This window comes from Pan paniscus, chromosome 6 (assembly GCF_029289425.2).
Source record: "Pan paniscus chromosome 6, NHGRI_mPanPan1-v2.0_pri, whole genome shotgun sequence".
Taxonomy (NCBI): Eukaryota; Metazoa; Chordata; class Mammalia; order Primates; family Hominidae; genus Pan; species Pan paniscus.
The window spans coordinates 128,804,510-128,824,915 of NC_073255.2; positions in this window are offsets into that span (position 1 = coordinate 128,804,510).

Below are 20,406 nucleotides of genomic sequence, written 5' to 3' on the forward strand. Positions count from 1 at the left end.
CCGCCATCTGTATAAACATGGAAATATCTACACCGCCATCTGCATAAACGTGGAAATATCTACACAGACATCTGTATAAAGATGGAAATATCTACACTGCCATCTATATAAACTTGGAAATATCTACACTGACATCTGTAGAAAAATGGAAATGTCTACAAAGCGATCTGAATAAACATGGGAATTTGTACACCACTAGCTGTATAAACATGGAAATATCTACACCGCTATCTCTATCAACATGGAAATAACTACACCGCAATCTGTATAAACATGGAAATATCTACAATGGTATCTCTGTAAACATGGAAATATCTACACAGCTATCTGTGTAAACTTGGAAATATCTACACCGCCATCTGTGTAAATTTGGCAATACTTACACCGCAATCTGTGCAAAGATGGAAATATCTACACCGCTATCTCTGTAAACATGGAAATATCTACACCGCTATCTGTATAAACATGGAAATATCTACACTGCCATCTGTATAAACATGGAAATATCTACAGCGCCATCTGTATAAACATGGAAATATCTACACTGCCATCGGTACACACGGAAATATCTACACAGCCATCTGTGTAAACATGGAAATATCTACACCGCTATCTCTATAAACATGGAAATATCTACATCGCCATCTGTATAAACAGGGAAATATCTCCACCACTATCTGTATAAACATGGAAATATCTACACTGCCGTCTGTATAAAGATGGAAATATCTGCATCCCGAGCTCTATAAACATGGAAATATCTACAAGTCTCTCTGTATAAACATGGAAATAAATACACCGCTATCTGTATAAACATGGAAATATCTATACCGCCCTCTGAATAAACATGGAAATATCTACACCGCCATCTCTATAAACATGAAAATATCTACACCGCCATCTCCATAAACATGGAACTATCTACACCACTATCTGTATAAACATGGAAATATCTACACTGCCGTCTGTATAAAGATGGAAATATCTGCATCCCGAGCTGTATAAACATGGAAATATCTACAAGTCTCTCTGTATAAACATGGAAATAAATACACCGCTATCTGTATAAACATGGAAATATCTATACCGCCCTCTGAATAAACATGGAAATATCTACACTGCTATCTCTATCAATATGGAAATATATACAGAGCTATCTCTATAAACATGGAAATTTCTATGCCGCCATCTGTATAGACATGGAAATATCTACACAGTCATCTGTGTAAACATGGAAATATCTGCACCACCATCTCTATAAACATGGAAATACCTAGACTGCCATCTGTTTAAACATGGAAATATATACAGAGCCATCTGCATAAACAAGGAAATAACTACACCGCTATCTCTATACAGATGGAAATAATTACACAGCTATCTCTATAAACATGGAAATATCAACACCGCCATCTCTATAAACCTGGAAATATCTATACTGACATATTTATAAACATGAAAATATCTACACCGCCATCTCCATAAACATGGAACTATCTGCACCACCATCTGTGCAAAAATGGAAATATATAAACCGCTATCTGTATAAACATGGACATATCTACACTGCCATCTGTATAAAGATGGAAATATCTACACTGCGAGCAGTATAAACATGGAAATATCTACACCGCTATCTGTATAAACATGGAAATGCCAACACTGCTATCTGTATCAACATGGAAATATCTGCACTGCCATCTCTATAAACATGGAATTATCTACACCATTATCTCTATAAACATAGAAATACCTACGCCGCCATCTCTATAAACATGGAAATATGTACACCACTATCTCTATAAACATATAAATATCTACACCGCCATCTCTATAAACATGGAAATATCTAAACCGCCATCTGTATAAACATGGAAATGCCTACACCGCGATCTGTATAAACTTGGAAATATGTACACCGCTACTTGTATAAACATGGAAATATCTACACCGCTATCTATATAAACATGGAAACAACTACACCACGATCTGTATAAAAATGGAAATATCTACATTGCTATCTTTATAAACATGGAAATATCTACACCGCTAACTGTATAAACTTGGAAATAACTACACCGAGATCTGTATAAATATGGAAATGTCTACACCGCTATCTCTATAAACACGGAAATGTCTATACCGGTATCTGTTTAAACATGGAAATATCTACAAGGCTAACTCTATAAATATGGAAATACCTAAACCGCCTTCTGTAAAAACATGGAAAAAACAACACAGTCATCTGTATAAACATGGAAATATCTACAGCGCCATCTGTGAAAACATGGAAATATCTACAACGCCATCTGTAGAAACATGCTAATATCTCCACCGCTATCTGAATAAACATGGAATTATCTCCACTGCTATCTGTATAATCATGGAAAATCTGCACCACGATCTGTATAAACATGGAAATATCTCCACCGCTTTCTGTATAAACATAGAAACATCTACACAGCTATCTTCTTAAACATGGAAATATCTACACCGCTATCTGTATAAACATGCAAATATCTACAATGCTATCTGTGTAAACATGGAAATATCTACACCGCTATCTGTGTAAACATTGAAATATCTACACTGCTATCTGTGTAAAGATGGAAATATCTACACTGCAATCTGTGCAAAGGTGGAAATACCTACACCGCTATCTTTGTAAAGTAGGAAATATCTACACCGCAATCTCTGCAAAGATGGAAATATCTACACCGCTCTCTGTGTAAACATGGTAATATCTACACCACTCTCTGTATAAACATGGAAATATCTACACTGCTATCTGTATAAACATGGAAATATCTACACCGCCAACTGTAAAAACGTGGAAATATCTACACCACCATCTAAATAAACATGGAAATATCTACACCGCTAACACTATAAACATGGATATATCTACACCGGTATCTCTATAAGCATGGAAATATCTACACCGCTATCTGTATAAACAAGGAAATAACTCCACCGCTATCTGTATAAACATTGAAACATCTACACAGCTATATCTATAAACATGGAATTATCTACACCGCTATCTGTTTAAACATGGAAATGTCTACAACGCTATCTGTGTAAACATGGGAATATCTACACCGTTATCTGTGTAAACATGGAAATATCTGCACCACAATCTGTGCAAAGATGGAAATATATACAACGCTATCTCTAGAAACATGGAAATATCTGCACCGCTATCTGTATAAACATGGAAATATCTACACCACTATCTCTATAATCATGGAAATATCTAAACCGCGATCTGTGGAAACATGGACATATCTGCACAGTCATCTGTATATACATGGAAATATCTACAACACCATCTCTATAGACATGGAAGTATCTACAAAACCATCTCTATAATCATGGAAATATCTACAACACCATCTGTAGAAACATGGAAATAACTACACTGCCATCTGTATAAAGATGGAAATATCTACACCGCGAGCTGTATAAACATGGAAATATCTACAAAGCTATGTGTATAAACATGGAAACACCAACACCACTATCTGTATAATCATGGAAATATCTAAAGCGCTGACTGTAAACATGGAAATATCTACCCCACTATCTCTATAAACATGGAAATACCTACACCGCCATCTCTATAAACATGGAAATATCTACACCACTATCTCTATAAACACAGAAATATCTACAACGCAATCTCAGTAATCATGGAAATATCTACACCGCCATCTGCATAAGCTTGGAAATATCTACACCGCGATCTGTGTAAAGATGGAAATATCTACACCGCCATCTGTATAAACGTAGAAATATCTACACTGCCATCTGTAGAAAAATGGAAATATCTACACCTTGATGTGTATAAAAATGGAGATATCTACACCTCTTCCTGTATGAACATGGAGTTATCTACACCGCTATGTGAATAAATATGGAAATATCCACACCGCTATCTCTATAAACATGGAAATGTCTACAACGCTATCTGTGTAAACATGGAAATATCTACACAGCTATCTGTGTAAACTTGGAAATATATACATAACTATCTGTGTAAAGATGGAAATATCTATACTACAATCTGTGGAAAGTTGCAAATATCTACACCGCTATCTCTGTAAACATGGAAATATCTGCACCACTATCTGCATAAAGATGGAAATATCTACACCGCAATCTGTATAAAGATGGAAATACCTACACCGCGAGCTGTATAAACTTGGAAATATCTACACCGCTCTCTGTAAAAACATGGAAATACCAACACCGCTATCTGTATAAACATGGAAATATCTACAATGCTATCTGTGTAAACATGGAAATACCTACACAGCTATCTGTGTAAACTTGGAAATATCTACACAGCTATCTGTGTAAAGATGGAAATATCCACACCGCAATCTGTGCAAAGATGGAAATATCTACACCGCTATCTGCATAAACATGTAAATATCTACACCGCTATCTGTAAAACGTGGAAATATCTACACCGCTATCTATTTAAACGTGGAAATATCTACAACAATATCTGTGTAAACATGGAAATAACTACAAAGCTATTTGTGTAGACATGGAAATATATACAACGCTATCTGTGTAAAGATGAAAATATGTACACCCCAACCTGTGCAAATATCAAAATATCTACACCGCTATCTCTGTAAACATGGAAATATCTACCCCGTTATCTGCATAAACATGGAAATATCTACACCGCTATCTCTATAAACATGGAAATATTTATACCACGATCTGTATAAACATGGAATGGTCTACACCGCTTTCTGTATAAACAATGAAATACCTACACCACTATCTGCATAAACATGGAAATATCTACACCGCTATCTCTATAAATATTGAAATACCTACAACGCTATCTGTATAAACATGGAAATATCTACAACAATATCTATGTAAACATGGAAATATCTACACCGCTATCTGTATAAACGTGGAAATATCTACACCGCTTTCTTTATAAACATGGAAATATCTACACCGCTATCTTTAAAAACATGGGAATATCTACAACAATATCTGTGTAAACATGGAAATATCTACACAGCTATCTGTGTAAACATGGAAATATATACACCACTATCTGTGTAAAGATGAAAATATGTACACCGCAATCTGTGCAAATATCAAAATATATACCACGCTATCTCTCTAAACATGGAAAAATCTACCCTGTTATCTGTATAAACATGGAAATATCTACACCACTATCTGTATAAACATGGAAATATCTACAACGCTATCTGTATAAACATGGTATTATCTCCACCGCTATCTGTATAAACATGGAAATATCTACACCGCTATCTGTATAAACTTGGAAATATCTACGTCGCTATCAGTATAAACATGGAAATAACTCCAGCGCTATCTCTATAAACATGGAAATATCTACACCGTTATCTTTGTAAACATGGAAATATCTACACCGCTACCTGTATAAACATGGAAATATCTACAACACTATCTGTGTAAACATGGGAATACCTTCACAGCTATCTGTGTAAACATGGAAATATGTACACCGCTATCTGTGTAAATATGGAAATATCTACCCGGCAATATGCGCAATTATGGAAATATCTACACAGCTATCTCTGTAAACATGCAAATATCTACACCGCTATCTGTGTAAACACGGAAATATCTGCACTGCTATCTGCATAAACATGGAAATATCTACATGGCTATGTCCATAAACATGGAAATATCGACCCCGCCATCTGTATAAACATGGAAATACCTACACAGTCATCTTTATAAACATGGAAATATCTACACCACTATCTGTATAAACCTGGAAATATCTACACTGCCATTTGTATAAACATGGAAATATCTACACAGCCATCTGTATAAGCATGGAAATATCTACACAGCCATCTCTATAAACATGGAAATATTTACATTGCTATCTGTATAAACATGGAAATAGCCACACCGCTATCTGCATAAACATGGAAATATATACACCGCCATCTGTAAAAACATGGAAATATCTACACAGTCATCTGTATAAACATGGAAATATCTACACCTCCATGTGTATAAACATGGAAATATCTACACTGCCATCTGTATACACATGGAAATATCTACACAGCCATCTGTATAAACACGGAAATATCTACAACGCTATCTCCATAAACATGGAAATACCTACACCGCAATCTGTATAAACGTGGAAATATCTACACAACTATCTGTATAAACATGGAAGTATCTACACCGCTATCGGTAAAAATATGGAAATATCTACACCGCTATCTCCATAAACATGGAAATATCTACACTGCTAGCTGTATAAACGTGGAAATATCTACTTGGCTATCTCTAGAAACATGGAAATATCTACACTGCCATCTGTACAAACATGGAAATAACTACACATTCGATTGCATAAACATGGAAATATCTACACCACTATCCGTATAAACATGGAAATATTTACACCACTATCTGTATAAACATGGAAATATCTACACCGCTATCTGTATACACATGGAAACACCTACACCGCCTTCTGTATAAACATGGAAATATCTACACTGCTATCACTATAAACATAGAAATATCTAAAACGCCATCTCTATAAACATGGAAATATCTACACCACCATCAGCAAAAACATGGAAATAAATACACCACCGTCACTATAAACATGGAAATATCTACACCGCCATCTCTGTAAACATAGAAACATCTACAGTGCCATCTGTAGAAAGATGGAAATATCTACACCGAGATCTGCATAAACAATGAAATATATACACCTCTACCTGTATAAAAATGGAAATACCTACACAGCTATTGTATAAATGTGGATATATTTACACAGCTATCTCTATAAACATGGAAATGTCTACAGCGCTATCTGTATAAACATGGAAATAGATACATGGCTATATCTATAAACATGGAAATATCTACACCGCCACCTTTATGAACATGGGAACACCTACACAGTCATCTGTATAAACATGAAAATATCTACACCGTTATCTGTATAAACATGGAAAAATCAACACCGCTATCTGTATAAACATGGAAATATCTACACCACTATCTGTATAAAAATGGAAATATCTACATCGCTATCTGTAAACATGGAAATATCCCCAGCGCTATCTCTATAAACATGGAAATATCTACATCGTTATCATTGTAAACATGGAAATATCTACACCGCTACCTGTATAAACACGGAAATACGTACAACACTATCTGTGTAAACATGGGAATATCTTCAAAGCTATCTGTGTAACTATGGAAATATTTACACCGCTATGTGTGTAAAGATGGAAATATCTACACTGCAATATGCGCAAATATGGAAATATCTACACCGCTATATCTGTAAACATGGAAAAATCTACACCGCTATCTCTGTAAACATGGAAATATCTACACTGCTATCTGTATAAAAATGGAAATATCTGCACTGCTATCTGTATAAACGTGGAAATATCTGCAAGGCTATCTCTATAAACATGGAAATATCTACACCGCCATCTGTATACACATGGAAATACCTACACAGTCATGTGTATAAACATGGAAAAATCTACACCATTATCTGTATAAACATGGAAATATCTACAATGCCATCTGTATAAACATGGAAATATCTACAGAGCCATCTGTATAAACATGGAAATGTCTAAACAGCCATCTCCATAAACATTTAAATATCTACAGATCTATCTGTATAAACATGGAAATAGCCACACCGCTATCTGTATAAACATGGAAATATCTACACCGCCGTCTGTAAAAACATGGAAATATCTACACAATCATCTGTAAAAACTTGGAATTATCTACATCTCCATGTGTATAAACATGGAAATATCTACACCGTCATCTGTATACACATGGAAATATCCACAGAGCCATCTGTATAAACATGGAAATATCTACACCGCTATCTCCATAAACATGGAAATACCCACACCACAATCTGTATAAACATGGAAACATCTACACCGCAATCTGTATAAACATGGAAGTATCTACACTGCTATCTTTAAAAATATGGAAATATCTACACTGCTATCTCTATAAACATGGAAATATCTACACCGCTAGCTGTATAAACGTTGAAATAACTACTTGGCTATCTCTAGAAACATGGAAATATCTACACCGCCATCTGTATAAACATGGAAATATCTACACCGTCGATTGCATAAACATGGAAATATCTACACCAGTATCTGTATAAACATGGAAATATCTACACCGCTATCTTTACAAACATGGAAATATCTTCACCGCTATCTGTATAAACATGGGAATGCCTACAACAATATCAGTGTAAACATGGAAATATCTACACAGCTATCTGTGTAAACAAGGAAATATGTACACCACTATCTGTGTAAAGATGAAAATATGTACACCACAATCTGTACAAATATCAAAATATCTACTACGCTATCTCTGTAAACATGGAAGTATCTACCCCGTTATCTGTATAAACATGGAAATATCTACACCGCTATCTGTATAAACATGGAAATATCTACACCGCTATCTCTATAAATATTGCAATATCTACAACGCTATCTCTATAAACATGGAAATGCCTACACAGCTATCTGTATAAACATGGAAATATCTACAGGGCTATCTCTATAAACATGGAAATATCTACACCGCCATCTGTATAAACATGGAAATAACTACACAGTCATCTGTATAAACATGGAAACAACTACACCACTATCTGTATAAACATGGAAATATCTACACTGCCATCTGTATAAACATGGAAATATCTCCAACGATATCTGTATAAACACGGAAATATCTCCAACGCTATCTGTATAAACACAGAAATACCTGCACTGCTATCTGTATAAACATGGAAATATATACATGGATATCTCCATAAACATGGAAATATCTACACCGCCATCTGTATAAACATGGAAATACCTACACAGTCATCTTTATAAACATGGAAAAATCTACACCACTATCTTTATAAACATGGAAATACCAACACTGCCATCTGAATAAACATGGAAATATCTACACTGCCATCTGTATAAACATGGAAATATCTACACTGCCATCTGTATAAACATGGAAATATCTACACAGCCATCTGTACAAACATGGAAATATCTACACATCCATCTCTATAAACATGGAAATATCTACACTGTTATCTGTATAAACACGGTAATAGCCACACCGCTATCTGTATAAACATGAAAATAACTACAACGCCATCTGTAAAAACATGGAAATATCTACACCGCTATCTGTATAAACATGGAAATATCTACACCGCTATCTCTATATAAACTTGGAAATATCTACACCGCTATCTGTATAAACATGGAAATTTCTCCACCACTATCTGTATAAAAATGGAAATATCTCCACCGCTATTTGTATAAACATGGAAATATCTACACTGCTATCTGTATAAACATGGAAATACCTACAAATCCATCTGGATAGACATGGATGTATCTACACCGTTATCTGTATAAACATGAAAATATCTACATCGCTATCTGTATAAACATGGAAATATATCCACTGCTATCTCTATAAACATGGAAATATCTACAACACTATCTTTATAAACATGGAAATATCTACACAGCTATCTGTATAAACATGGGAATATCTACCACGCTCTCTGTGTAAATATGGAAGTATCTACAAAGCTATTTGTGTAAACATGGAAATATGTAAACCGCTATCTGTGTAAAGATGGGAATATCTTCACCGCAGTCTGTGCAAATATGGAAATACATACACCGCTATCCCTGTAAACATGGAAATATCTACACCGGTATCTGTATAAACATGGAAATATCTACTCCACTATCTGTATAAACACGGAAATATCTACACCACGATCAGTATAAACAAAGAAACATCTACACCGCTAACTGTATAAACATGGAAATACCTACAACGCTATCTGTATAAACATGGAAATATCTCCAACGCTATCTGTATAAACATGGAAATATCTACACCGATATCTGTATAAACATGGAAATATCTACAACGCTATCTGTATAAACATGGAAATACCTACACCGCTATCTGTATAAACATGGAAATATATACATCGCTATCTGTATAAAGATGGAAATATCTCCACCGCTATTTTTATAAACATGGAAATATCTACACCGCTATGTTTATAAGCATGGAAATATCTACACCGCTATCTGTATAAACATGGAAATGTCTACAACACTATCTGTGTAAACATGGAAATAACTACACAGCTATCTGTGTAAACATGGAAATATGTACACCGCAGTCTGTGTGAAGATGGAAATATCTACACGGAAATCTGTGCAAATATGGCAATATCTACCGCGCTATCTCTGTAAACATGGAAATATGTTCACCGCTATCTGTATACACATGGAAATATCTACACAGCTATCGGTATAAACATGGAAATATCTGCAATGTTATCTGTATAAACATGGAGATATGTACACTGCTATTTGTATAAATATAGAAATATCTACACCACTATCTCTAAAAACATCAAAATATCTACACTGCTATCTGTATATACATGGAAATATCCACATGGCTATGTCTATAAACGTGGAAATATCTACACCACTATCTGTTTAAACATGAAAATATCTACAATGCCATCTGTATAAACTTGGAAGTATCTACACAACCATCTGTATAAACATGGAAATATCTTAACAGCAATCTCTATGAACATGGAAATATCTACACAGCCATTTTTATAAACATGGAAATATCTACAAAGCTATCTATATGAACATGGAAATAGTCACACCGCTGTATGTATAAACATGGAAATATCTACACCTCCATGTGTATAAACAAGGAAATATCTACACTGCCATCTGTATACACATGGAAATATCTACACAGCCATCTGTATAAACATGGAAATATCTACACCGCTCTCTCTATAAACATGGAAATACCTACACCGCAGTCTGCATAAACATGGAAATATCTACACCGCTATCTGTATAAACATGGAAATATCTACACCGCTATCTATACAAATATGGAAATAACTACACGGCTATTTCTATAAACATGGAAATGTCTCCACCGCTAGCTGTATAAACATGGAAATATCTACATGGCTATCTCTATAAACATGGAAATATCTACACCGGCGTCTGTATCAACATGGAAATACCTACACAGTCATCTGCATAAACATGGATATATCTACACAATTATCTGTATAAACATGGAAATACCTACGCTGCCATCTGTATAAACATGGAAATATCTAAACCGCCATCTGTAAAAACCTGGAAATATCTACACAGTCATCTGTATATACATGGAAATATCTACACTGCCATCTGTACACACATGGAAATATCTACACGGACATCAGTATAAACATGGAAATATCTACACCGCTATCTCTATAAATATGGAAATTACTACACCGCTATCTGTATAAACATAAAAATATCTACACCGCTATCTGTATTAACATGCAAATATCTACACAGTCATCTGTATAAACATGGAAATATCTTCACCACCGTTTCTATAAACATGGAAATATCTACACTGCCATTTGTATATACATGGAAATATCTACACAGCCATCTCTATAAACATGGAAATATCTACACCGCTATCTCCATAAACATGGAAATATCTACACCGCTATCTGTATAAACATGGAAATATCTACATCGCTATCTTTTTAAACATGAAAATATCTCCACCGCTATCTGTGTAAACATGGAAATAACTAAAATGCTATCTATGGAAAAATGGAAATAACTACACAGCTCTCTGTGTAAACTTGGAAATATCTACACCGCTATCTGTGTAAAGATGGAAATATCTACACCGCATTCTGGGCAAAGATGGAAATATCAACACTGCTATCTCTGCAAACATCGAAATATCTACACCGTTTTCTGCATAAACATCGAAAGAACTACACCGCAGTCTGTATAAAGATGGAAATCATTACACAGTCATCTGAATAAACATTGAAACATCTACACCACCATCTCTATAAACATAGAAATTTCTATACTGCAATCTGTACACACAAGGAAATATGTACACAGCTATCTGTATAAACATGGAAATATCTACACCGCTACCTGTATAAACATGGAAATATCTACACCGCCATCTGAATAAACACGGAAATACCTACACCGCTATCTCTATAAACATGGAAATATCTACACCGCCATCTCTGTAAACATGAAAATATCTAAACTGTCATTTCCATAAACATGGAACTATCTACATCGCCATCTCTACAAATATGGAAATATCTACACCGCTATCTGAATAAACATGGAAATATCTACAATGGCAACTGTATAAAGATGGAAATTTCTACACCGCGAGCTGTATAAACATGGAAATATCTAGACCGCTATCTGTATAAACATGCACATACCAACACCGCTATCTGTAAACATGGAAATATCTACACCACTATATGTATAAACATGGAAATATCTACACCGCTATCTCTGTAAACATGGAAATACTTACACCGCCATCTGCATAAACATGGAAATATCTACACTGCCATCTGTATAAATATGGACATATCTACACCGCCATCTGTATAAATAGGGAAATATCTACATCGCTATCTTTCTACACATGGAAATATCTACACCGCTATCTGTATAAACATGGAAATATCTACACCACGATCTGTATAAACAAGGAAATATCTCCACCACTGTCTGTATAAACATGGAAATGCGAACACCGTTATCTGTATAAACATGGAATTATCTATACCGCTGTCTGTATAAACATGGAAATAACTACTCCGCTGTCTCTATAAACATGGAAATATCTACAAAACTATTAGTTTAAACATGGAAATATCTACACAGCTATCTGTGTAAACTTGGAAATATCTACACCGATATCTGTGTAAAGATGGAAATATCTACACCGCAATCTGTGCAAAGATGGAAATATCTACACCGCTATCTCTGTAAACATGGAAATATCTACACCGCTATCTCTATAAACATGGAAATGTCTGCACCGCTATCTGTATAAACATGTAAATATCTACACCGGCATCCCTATAAACATGAAAATATCGACACCGACATCTGTATAAAAATGGAAATACCTACACCGTCATCTGTATAAACATGGAAATATCTATATCACCATCTGTATAAACATGGAAATATCTACACTACCATCTGTATAAACATGGAAATCTCTACACAGACATCAGTATAAACATTTAAATATCTCCATCGCTATCTGTATATACACGGAAATACTTACACCGCTATCTGTATAAACATGGAATTATCTACACTGCTATCCCAATAAACATGGAAATACCAACACCGCTATCCATATAAACATGGAAATATCTACACCGCTATCTGTATAAACCTGGAAATAACTACACTGCTATCACTATAAACATGGAAATACCTACACAGCTATCTCTATAAACATCGAAATATCTACACCGCCATCTCTATAAACTTGGAAATATCTACACCGCCATCTGCATAAACATGGAAATATCTACACCGCCATCTGTATAAACATGGAAATATCTACATGGCTATCTGTATAAACTTGGAAATATCTGCAACACTATCTGTGTAAACGTGGAAATATCGACATCGCTATCTGTGTAAACATGGAAATATCTACTCTGCTATCTGTATAAAGATGGAAATATCTTCACCGCTATCTGTATAAACATCGAAATGTCAACATTGCTATCTGTATAAACATGGAAATATCAACATCGTTATCTGTAAAAACATGGAAATATCTACACCGCCATTTCCATAAAAATGGAAATATCTACACCGCTATCTCTATAAACCTGGAAATATCTACACTGCTATGTGTATAAACGTGGAAATATCTACACCGCTAACTCTGTAAACATGGAAATATCTACACTGCTATCTGTATAAACATGGAAATATCTACACCGCTATATGTATAAACATGGATATATCTATGACGCTATCTGTTTAAACATGGAAATATCTACACCGCCATCTATATAAACATGGAAATATCTACACCGAGATCTTTATAAACATGGAAATATCTAAACCGCTATCTGTGTAAATATGGAAATATCTACACCGCTATCTCCATAAACATGGAAATATCTACACTGCTATCTGTATAAACATTGAAATTCTTCACCGTTATCTCTATAAACATGGAAATATCTACTCTGCCATCTGTATAAACATACAAATATCTACAAAGTCAAGTGTATAAATATGGAAATATGTACACCACCATCTCTATAAATATTGAAATATCTACACTGCCATGTGTATACACATGGCAATATCTGCACATCCATCTGTATAAACATGGAAATATCTCCACTGCTATCTCTATAAACATGGAAATATCTACACCTCCATCTGCATAATCATGGGAATATCTACACTGCTTTGTATACACTTGGAAGTATCTACACAGCCATCTGTATAAACATGGAAATATCTACACCGCTACCTCTATAAACATGGAAATACCTACAAAGCAATCTGTATAAACATGGAAATATCTACATTGCTCTCTGTATAAACATGGAAATATCACCACCGCTATCTGTTTATATATGGAAATATCTACACCGCTATCTGTATAATAATGGAAATATCTACACAGTCAACTGTATATACATGGAAATATCTACACCACCATCTCTATAAACATGGAAATATCTACACTGCCATCAGTAAACATGGAAATATCTACACATTCATCTGTATATACATGGAAATATCTACACCACCATCACTATAAACATGGAATTATCTACACTGCCGTATGTATACACATGGAAATGTCTACAGAGCCATCAGTATAATCATGGAAACATCTGCACCGTTATCTCTATACACATGGAAATACCCACACTGCAATCTCTATAAACATGGAAATATCTACACCACAATCTCTATAAACATGGAAACATCTACACCGCCATCTCTATAAACATGAAAATATCTACACCGCCATCTCCATAAACATGGAACTATCTACACCGCCATCTGTGAAAACATGGAAATATCTACATTGCCGTCTGTATAAAGATGTAAATATCTGCACCCTGAGCTGTATAAACATGGAAATATCTACACTGCTATCTGTATAAACAGGGAAATACCAACACCACTATCTGTATAAACGTGGAAATATCAACACCACGATCTGTATAAACGTGGAAATATCTACAAGTCTCTCGGTATAAACATGGAAATAAATACACCACTGTCTGTATAAACAAGGAAATATCTATATCGCACTCTGAATAAACATGGAAATATCTACACTGCTATCTATATAATTATGGAAATATATACACTGCTGTCTCTATAAACATGGATATAGATATACAGATGCTGCCATCTGTATAAACATGGAAATATCTACACAGCCATCTGCATAAACATGGAAATAACTACACCGATATCTCTATACAGATGGAAATAATTACACAGCTATCTCTATAAACATGGAAATATCTACACCGCCATCTCTATAAACCTGGAAATATCTACACTGACATATTTATAAACATGGAAATATCTACACCGACATCTCCATAAACATGGAACTATCTACACCACCATCTGTTTAAAATGGAAATATCTAAACCGCTATCTGTATAAACATGGACATATCTACACTGCTATCTGTATAAAGATGGAAATATCTACACCGCGAGCAGTATAAACATGGAAATATCTACACCGCTATCTGTATAAACATGGAAATACCAATACTGCTATCTGTATCAACATGGAAATATCTATACCGCTATCTGTATAAACATGGAAATATCTACACCACTATCTCTATAATCATGGAAATACCTGCACTGCCTTCTCTATAAACAAGGAATTATCTACACCAATATCTCTATAAACAAAGAAATACCTACACCGCCATCTCTATAAACATGGAAATACCTACACCACTATCTCTACAAACATATAAATATCTACACCGCCATTTCTATAAACATGGAAATATCTACACCGCCATATGCATAAACATGGAAATATCTACACCGCCATCTGTATAAACATCGAAATAAGTATGCCACCGTCTGTATAAACATAGAAATATCTACTCTGCCATCTGTGGAAAGATGGAAATGTCTACACCGCGATCTCTATAAACTTGGAAATATCTACACCGCTACTTGTATAAACATAGAAATATCTACTCTGCCATCTGTGAAAACGTGGAAATAACTACACCGCCATCAGTATAAACATGGTAATATCTCCACAGCTATCTGTATAAACATGGAATTATCTCCACTGGTATCTGTATAAACATGGAAATATCTACACCACGATCTGTATAAACATGGAAATCTCTCCACCGGTTTCTGTATAAACATGGAAACATCTACACCGCTACCTGTATAAACATGGAAATATCTACACCGATATCTGTATAAACATGCAATTATCTACAATGCTATCTGTGTAAACATGGAAATATCTACTCCGGAATCTTTCTAAAGTAGGAAATATCTACACCGCAATCTGTGCAGAGATTTAAATATCTACACCGCTATCTCTGTAAACGTGGTAATATCCACACCACTCTCTGTATAAACATGGAAATACCTACACTGCTATCTGAATAAACATGGAAATATCTACACCGCCATCTGTAAAAACGTGGAAATATCTACACCACCATCTGAATAAACATGGAAATATCTACACCGCTAACACTATAAACATGGAAATATCTACACCGGTATCTCTATAAGCATGGAAATACCTACACCGCTATCTGTATAAACAAGGAAATGACTCCACCGCTATCTGTATAAACATTGAAACATCTACACAGCTATATCTATAAACATGGAATTATCTACACCGCTATCTTTTTAAACATGGAAATGTCTACAACGCTATCTTTGTAAACATGGAAATATCTACACCGCTATCTGTGTAAAGATAGAAATATCTGCTCCACAATCTGTGGAAAGATGGAAATATATACAACGCTATCTCTATAAACATGGAAATCTCTTCACCGCTATCTGTATAAACATGGAAATATCTACACCGCTATCTCTATAATCATGGAAATATCTACACCGCCATCTGTAGAAACATGGAAATATCTACACAGTCATCTGTATATACATGGAAATATGTACAACACCATCTCTACAGACATGGAAATATCTACACGACAATGTGTATACACGTGGAAATAACTACACAGCCATCAGTATAAACTTGAAAACATCTGCACCGCTATCTGTATACACATGGAAATACCTACACCCCTATCTCTATAAACATGGAAATAACTACACCGCTATCTGTATAAAAATGGAAATATCTACACCACTATGTGCATAAAGATGGAAATTACTACACTGCCATCTATATAAAGATGGAAATATCTACACTGCGAGCTGTATAAACATGGAAATATCTACACAGCTATGAGTAAACATGGAAATACCAACACCAATATCTGTATAAACATGGAAATATCTACAGCGCTGACTGTAAACATGGAAATATCTACCACACTATCTCTATAAACATGGAAATACCTACACCGACATCTCTATAAACATGTAATTATCTATACCACTATCTCTATAAACATAGAAATATCTACAATGCAATCTCAGTAAACATGGAAATATCCACACCGCCATCTGCATAAACATGGAAATATCTACACCGCGATCTGTGTAAAAATGGAAATATCTACACCGTCATCTGTATAAACGTAGAAATATCTACACTGCCATCTGTAGAAAGATGGAAATATCTACACCGTGATCTGTATAAACATGGAGATATCTACACTTCTTCCTGTATAAACATGGAGATATCTACACTGCTATCTGAGTAAATATGGAAATATCCACACCGCTATCTCTATAAACATGGAAATGTCTACGCAGCTATCTGTATAAACATGGAAATATCTACATGGCTATCTGTATGAACTTGGAAATATCTACACTGCCTTCTGTATATACATGGAAATACCTACACAGTCATCTGTATAAACGGGGAAATATCTACACCACTATCTGTATAAGCATGGAAATATCTACACTGCCATCTGTATAAACATGGAAATATCCTCACAGCCATCTCTATAAACATGGAAATATCTACACCGCTATCCCTATAAACATGGAAATATCGACACCGATTTCTGTAAAAACATGGAAATAACTACACCTACATCTGTATAAACATGGAAATATCTACACTGCCATCTGAATACACATGGAAAAGACTACACAGTCATCTGTATAAACATGTTAATATCTACACCGCTATCTCTATAAACATGGAAATCCTATTCCGCTATCTGCATAAACATGGAAATATCTACACCGATAACTGCATAAATATGGAAATACCTACACTGACATCTCTATAAAGATGGGAATACCTACACCGCGAGCTGTATAAACATGGAAATATCTACAAAGCTATCTGTATAAATATGGAAATTTCTATACCGCTATCTCTATAAACATGGAAATACCTACACCGCCATCTTTATGAACATGGAAATATCTACACCGCTATCTCTATAAACATGAAAATGTCTTCACCGCTATCTGTAAAAACATGGAATTATCTACATGGCCATCTCTATAAACATGGAAATATCTACGCCGCCATCTGTATAATCATGGAAATACCTACACAGTCATCTCTATGAACATGGAAATATCTACACCACTATCTGTATAAAGATGGAAATATCTACATTGCCATCTGTATAAACATGGAATTATCTACAAAGACATCTGTATAAACATGGAAATATCTACACCGCTATCTGTATAAACGTAGAAATAACCACACCGCTATCTGTATAAACATGGAAATATCTACACTGCCATCTGAATAAACATGGAAATATTTACACCGCTATCAGTGTAAATATGGAAATATATACACCACTATCTCTGTAAACATGGAAACATCTACACAGTCATCTGTATAAACATGGAAATATCTGCACCAGTATCTTTACAAACCTGGAAATATTTAGACAGCCATCTGTATAAACGTGGAAATATCTAAACATCCATCTGTATAAAGTTGGAAACACCTACAACGCTTTCTCTATACACATGGAAATAATTACACACCTATCTCCATAAACATCTAAATATCTATACCGCCATCTATATAAGCCTGGAAATATCTGCACCGCCATCTTTATAAACATGGAAATATCTACACTGCTATTTGTGTAAAGATGGAAATATCTGAACCGCAATCTGTGCAAACATGGAAATATTTACACCGCTATCTCTATAAACATGGAAATATCTGCACCGTTATCTGTACAAACATGGAAATATCTACACAGTCATCTGTATATACATGGAAATATCTACACCACCATCTCTATAAACATGGAAATATCTACACTGCCATGTGTATACTCATGGAATTATCTACACAGCCATCAGTATAAACTTGGAGACATCTGCCCGCTATCAGAATACACATGCAAATACCTACACCGCTATCTGTATAAGCATGGAAATATCTACAACGCTATCTGAATAAACATGGAAATAACTACTCCACTATCTTTATAAACATGGAAATACTTACACCACCATCTCTATAAACATGGAATTATCTACATCGCTATCTCTATAAACATAGAAATACCTACACTGCCATCTCTATAAACATGGAAATATCTACACCGCCGTCTCTGTAAACGTGGAAATATCTACACCGCGATCTGTATAAACATGGAAATATCTACACCTCTACCTGTATAAACATGCAAATATCTACACCACTATCTGTATAAACATGGAAATATCTACGCCGCTATCTGTATAAAGTTAGAAATATCTACACCGCCATCTGTATAAACAGGGAAATATCTCCATGGCCATCTGTATAAACATGGAATGATGTCCACCGCTATCTGTATAAACATGGAAATATCTACAAAACTATCTGTGTAAACATGGAAATATCTACACAGCTATCTGTGTAAACATGGAAATATGAACACCGCTATCTGTTTAAAGATGGAAATATCTACACCACAATCTGTGCAAATATGGAATTATCTACACCGCCATCTCTGTAAACATGGAGATATCTACAACGCTATCTGTATAAACATGGAAATATCTACACCAATATCTGTATAAACATAGAAATATCTACACCGCGAGCTGAATAAACATGGAAATGTCTACACCGCTATGTGTATAAACATGGAAATATCAACACCGCTATTTGTATAAACATGGAAATATCTACACCGCTGTCTGTATAAACATGGAAATATCTACACCATCTGTATATACATGGAAATATCTACACCGCCATC